Below are 6,502 nucleotides of genomic sequence, written 5' to 3'. Positions count from 1 at the left end.
TATTAATCTTCCGTGACAGCTAAAGGACCCAAGACATAATTGGGGTAAGGGAAATATCTTTTTAAATTAGCTGTATATTTTAATTACCAAATTGCCCACTTTAAACACTGGTCTTTAGTATATAGTCATCTTTAATGTATTTAAGGTCAAAATTTTTAAAATCTCCCTCACAAAAATAGAATTATTAGGTGTTTTTTTTTCAAGAATTTATTTTCTTGATCTTTTATTGTTTAATTGTAGAAATGAATGTTTTATTTAATGAGATAAACTATATTTTTAAGTTGAAGTTGAGATTTGCAAGTTCTGACAATATCTCCATTTCGTTAGGTTCATTTCTGGATATTTAGTTGATTTAAGGAGCCAAAGTTATGCTCATTATAAGGTCAACAATTCTTTGTTTCTTTATGAAAATCATTGATGAAAATTCTTTCTGTTAAATAAAAACAGTGCTAGAAAAAAAATACTGTTTGGAAAAAAATGTAAATTTAATTAAATTATTTTTTCTTGTTCAAAGTATTTTGATTTTAACTCAAGTTTTATTGTATTTTAAATGTTTTGTTTAACACCTGAATAATTTGATCACTTAGTTATTTTTTTTTTCTCGTATATAAATATCTTAATCTTAAATTAAATAGCATTTTATTTACTGTCATCGGTAGGATGGTTGATTAGGTTCTCTATTTGAAAAAGCCTATGGCTTTCATAGAGCTCACATTCAAAAAAAAATATTCAACGAGCTTGACTTATGCTTAGGGATCAGCTCTTGCTTACTCCAAATGCGATTACCAAGACAACGAGTTTTATGTTTTTATCATTCTTAATTACCTATTAGTGTAATGAGCAAAAGTGATCCCTCAGTTTAGTCAATCTCACATAATTATTTGTTTCACTTTTATTTTAAAAAGGTTCTTCTAATATTATATAAAATTGTTTTCTTTTGGTTCAGATTTTTTTTGAACTCTTTATTTTATTATAACACACACTTAAGTTAGTTTGCAGTGCTTTTATTTGCTATTATTATATTAAAAAACTTAAAAATTATCCAAATCGGTAGTAGGTCCCATAGAAATGGACGACAATAGTGACTTTTTGTATATAAACAAGTTTTCTAGCGTGTTATCTTAATCACGTAGCTCATAGTTTTCATTTAAAAATTGACATACAAGTCTTACTATGCTAAGTCATTCATAATATTTCTTTTTAAAGTTATGAGTTAAGTCTGACATAATATTGATTTTACGTGTCTTTATCATCTTATCAATGTAATACCATAATACTTTCACATAATAGTTTTTGCTGCTTTGCTCACTTATCTCAAAATCTCACAGTATCATGTAAGTTTAAAAATGTTAAAAGTATAATTTTTTCACTATAAAAAAGTAAAAATTCTGTTAGAAATGTTACTGTAATTTTATTTTCGTGTAAAAGACGTGTTTTATGCGCCATCTTTTTTGTTTTTGTTTTACTTTTACTTTTCTTCATTAGCAGTAGAATCATTTTGTTGTAAACTACATTTCTCGCTTATTATATTATACTTTGCTATAATTATCACAACTTGTAAAAAACATTATGCTCACTTTAGAACAAACCTCCCATAAAAATAAGTTTGAAAAACTGAAAAAAAGAAATCACTGTAAATTATATAAAAATTAAAAAAAAATGTTCTTTTCTCCCCCCCCCCCTTTATCTTTATCGGACATTTTCATCGACCAATCACGGCTTAGAAAAACGATTTAGATATTGAGCAAACTTTTTGAAAGATAACCGTAAGTAGAGAGGGTGCACCGCTGAGGTTCGAAATAAAACTCGTCCCTGAGTGGGACTGAAATCAAAATTTTCCATTTTTTCACAAATTCTTCAGATTTTTCTATTTTTGGTGTTTTTGCGACCCTACTTGGGACCACGTGGAGGTGAAAAAGTTTACCCAACCTCGTTCCCTCCGTATCAGCTTTTTTTATGATTATTGATAGCGCCAGATATAATTCTTTTGCGTCGATCAATAACGTAAATAAAGCCTGGGATACACGGGAACGGACGAGGTTGAAAGGTATACCCTGCCTGACCAGCGGTACATCCCCGTACCTCTTTTCGCCTAAGCCCCGAATACACTCTTCTCGAGATGCATAAATTTATTGTTGTCCTCGTTTTCAAACAGATTTCATTGCTATAAAATTACATATTCACAATGATAATTGTGTTGTTTACACCTCATGAGACATTTTAAATTTCAAGTACTTTTGTTTTAGAGTTAATGTTTGCCTTTTGGGAATTTAAATTGGTTTAAGTATAATTTCATAGCAATGAAATCTGTTTGAAAACGAGGACAACAATAAATTTATGCATCTCGAGAAGAGTGTATAGACCTTATCGGAGTTTTTTATATTAAAAAAAACGGTGCATTGTGGGATTGTTTCGAGTGTATTACCATTGAGTTTCAAGCCCGAAGGGCTAGAGGTCAATCTCTTTGGTAGGATTTGAAGCCAACAAATCCTACCAAAGTTGCGCGGCCTTGAGCGACCCGCCTGGTTTTTACACAAATGACAGATTGAAACTAAAATTTACCGCTTAATTTTGAAAAATATATCACTCAAAAACAAAGGAATTGCTAGATTCAATCCGTCATCAAAAATACGGCGCATATTTAAAGGCTTCAATTTTTCTTGCCTGAGAAAGGTTAGAGATTGACCTCTAGCCCTTCGGGCTTGAAACTCAATGTGTATTACAATATGGAATCTCTTAGGAATTCCTCGAGGGAATTCTATTGTAATACACTCGAAACAATCCCACGATGCATCGCTTTTTTAGAAAAATCTGAAACTCTGTAGAAGTTCGCAGGTCGTACCAAGTTTCTAGTGGTTCCTATCAGAAGTTAACTCGTCGGAACTTGGTACATGTTCCAATCATGTACGTTTAACTGTTTTCATAAGTGTTCATGTCATCCATCAGGTATATTATAGAGATAAAAATATAAATATAAATTTACATTGCACAACACACGAACTAACATTACCTCCACAATATTTTGATTTTTGATATAAGAAACAATAGAGTTTTTTTCGGAATAGCCTAGAGTCGAACTCTTTGGGATAAGTCGACTGCCGAAATTTGCGACGAGTCAACTTCTGAGGCAACGAATCGACTTAGAATTTGGAATGTTTCGACTTCCAAAAGATTCCGACTTGCGAACTTCTAATGTGACCTGCGGACTTCTAGTGCGACGGGACGACTTGAAGGGTCGAATGAATTTTGGCGGCGATCTAACTCCATAATTCTACTCTAGCCCTTCGGGCTTTAAACTCAATGAGAAGAAGTAGACTCTAGTCTAGATTCCACCTAGCTTAGCTTCCCATCACACGGCTCCGTAATTCTTAAAACAACTAACACAGTCGTGTTCAACTGAAAAATATACTCTTTTATTACAAAATCATGTTGTATACTACAAAAGCTCATCTTTGGAAGGATTTCCTACCAGAGTCACGTGACTAAAATATGCAATTTTACCGGTTTGAGAGATGTGAAATAGCGTTTATCGCCTACGTTTTTTGATCTCGCGCTCCGAAAACATTCCGATAAGCGAAAAGTGGCGCTCAGCTACCTTATATGAATCAAATCAACAAGTCTTGATATACAGCCATGTACCTTTCGGTAATTAGTTCTTTCAGAGCAGTAAACAATAGGGACAGCGCACAATATAAGCAAATTTATTTTTCTTATAAACATCTACATTATAAGAATCAAATTAATAGCTCTTGATAGACAGCCATATACTTTTTGGTAATTTGTTTTTACAAATTCCAGATTAAACAAGGGACATTCTAGATATCAAGATATTTTACTGCATGCACCAAGCTGTATAGCTCGTTTCTTCTTTATCAGCCAATCAGAGGGAAGAAAAACATTTGATTTTTGTGTTTGTTTTTCTATTGTGTAAAAAAATTTTCAATATATTGTGCTGCGCACAATGATTTCAATGGAACAAAAGAAGCGCTCAGCAAATAGAAATCTCTAGCTGTGCGCTTTGGATCGCATCGCACTTTGGATGGCGTTCAAATAAAACGATATGGTGGAAAATATGGCCTTCTCAAACGTTCATTCTCGATTGTGAATGCGTTTGTTGGGCATTCAATCGACAGCCCGAAGGGACTATGTCTGTGTTCGAGAGAGTAACTTTTTTAGATTTACGATATTTGGAAATTTCCTTAGTTTGCCTCAAAACACTCGAGAAAAGCTTTAAAAATGCACTGGAATGGTATGTTTTTCCATCAATTTCTACTGCACGCACTGTCAAGTAATTGTATGTACACAAAACTAGTATCTACCACTACGGCTGATTTCAAAATCCATTGCCGTAGAGGGTCAGTCGTCATTATGTCTTTTCTTATTTGAGATTTTTCAAACCAACCACTGCGATGGAGTCTTGATGAGAGAGGGGAGGCGATGAGAGAAGTGTTGCTCTCTATACATCATACTTCATCGCAGAGGTCCTCCGTACGGGAAATCTTTTATCAAACAATGCGCATAGAGTGTACTACTACGAAGTGATAAAAACGTGAGTGTGATACACACACCCGGAGGGGGAGGGGTACTATAACCTTGCCGACGGACGGGGTGCTCCGCTGAGGTTCGAAAAATGGACCCTACGTATGACTCGAGATTTGCGAAAAAGTGACCCTTAATCTCGGGGGGGGGGGGTACTTAGACAAAATGGGTGACGGGTATGTGCGAGCCATAAGGGAGTGGTCAGAAAGTATCTACTAGGGGGGAGTGGAGGATATTTTGAAAAATCCCAAAATACTTTCGCACCCCCTCCCCTAGCCTGGAAAAAAATTTCGAACCCCCCCTCATAAGGCCCAATATTTTTCGCACCCCCCCCCCCCACTAGAAAAACTTTTACGCAAAAAAAAAAAAGAATTCATACAGATGCGGTGCAAAGAGTATTATTTGTTTGTATGACAGTTTTTTATGTCAAAATTAGGTAAGGGAGATAGTTTAGCCCTGTAAAGTTGAGTATAGTCCTTTAGGAGATCTACCATTTTGATTGACGTTTACACCACGGGATTTTTTCCGTCGATTTCCATGGTTACGACGGAATTTCTCTGAAGTAAACAAAAGAAAAAAACCCGTGGTGTAAACGTCAATCAAAATGGTAGATCTCCTTTAGGAATAGTCCAGGGTTAAAATAAGAATCAACGAGTTATTTTCTCTGAGTTTCCCAAAGTTTTGGGAGAAAATTACGGCTTATTTTCCCTGATAAATAATCTCCCTACATTACAGAGGCATTACTCAATTACTCAAAATATCCTGAGGGGCCACCATGGTTGGCCCGAAGGGAGAAAATTTTGAAGATCAGGTACTCGAGACCCTAAAATACAAGCTATTCTGTTGTTAAAGGAGTCTGAAAAATAAAATTCTCTGAGTTTGAAATTTCCCTATAAACCTATATTTTCAGGTTTTCCAGGGTCTGTCAAAGCTCTGTGTATATAATTTATAAGATATTAAGTAGAGACTAAGGAGGCACAACCATGGTTTGCGCCGACGGGAGAAAATGTCGATGTTTTTCACCACCATTTTAGCTAAAAGACACTTTGTTTTGACAAATTTCTTTCTAAAAAGTACTTTTTCAAACCACTCTGATGAGCTGTGAAAGCCACTAATCTACTTCCCTCATTTAGCTCAATGCTACAAACCAAAAGGGCAAGGCGATGATGCCCAAATAATGTTAGTATGACATGTACATATATCAAATAAAATAAATTCTGAGTTGTCGGCCGTCAGGCCGAAAAATTTTTGAAATCTTGAAACGTAAAACTATGAAATTAGACTTCCTACATTTTCTCTTGAGTTGCCCAAAGATTTGGAACCCCCCCCTAAACCCTCAAAAAAAATTTGAAACCCCCCCCTAAACCCTCGAAAAAATTTTGGAACCCCCCCCTAGAATCCTCCACCCCCCCCTAGTAGATACTTTCTGACCACTCCCTAAGGGTACCTTTTCTCATTCCTCAAAAGTCTCTCAAAGGGGTACAAATTCAAAAGTTAGTCTCTGAATGAAAGGGTCCCTAAATCACGAAAATCAAAAATTTCTCTCTCAAAGGGTCACGATTTCCAAAAATTTTGACCAAAATTTGGTGAAAATCAAACCAAAATTTGGAAAAAATGGACCAAAATTTAGGAAACCTCTCAAAGGGTCGCAAAATCACCAAAATTTTGTCTCTCGCTTCGATTTTCGGCTCGGACATACCCGTCACCTCGCAAACCTAGTACTATGATTCGTTGAGGACTATCTTCAGGCTGAACCCGACTGAAATGATCAGGCGACCATATTGGTATAATTTTTAAATTTAATTTTACAAATTTTAAAGGGCTGATTAAATTTGCTGCTGATGGAAAAGGTTTGAAAGGTAATTTTAACTTTGTTTGCTCTTGGTGAAAAGCTATTTGGTCATTGTCATTTAAATTGGCTGGCAGTTGGGTAGACTACAGTCAGTTAGTCACACTAAGAAAT

Source organism: Clytia hemisphaerica, unplaced genomic scaffold (genome assembly GCF_902728285.1).
Source record: "Clytia hemisphaerica strain Z4C2 unplaced genomic scaffold, Clytia hemisphaerica genome assembly, whole genome shotgun sequence".
Taxonomy (NCBI): domain Eukaryota; kingdom Metazoa; phylum Cnidaria; class Hydrozoa; order Leptothecata; family Clytiidae; genus Clytia; species Clytia hemisphaerica.
Note: the sequence above shows the minus strand (reverse complement) of the source record.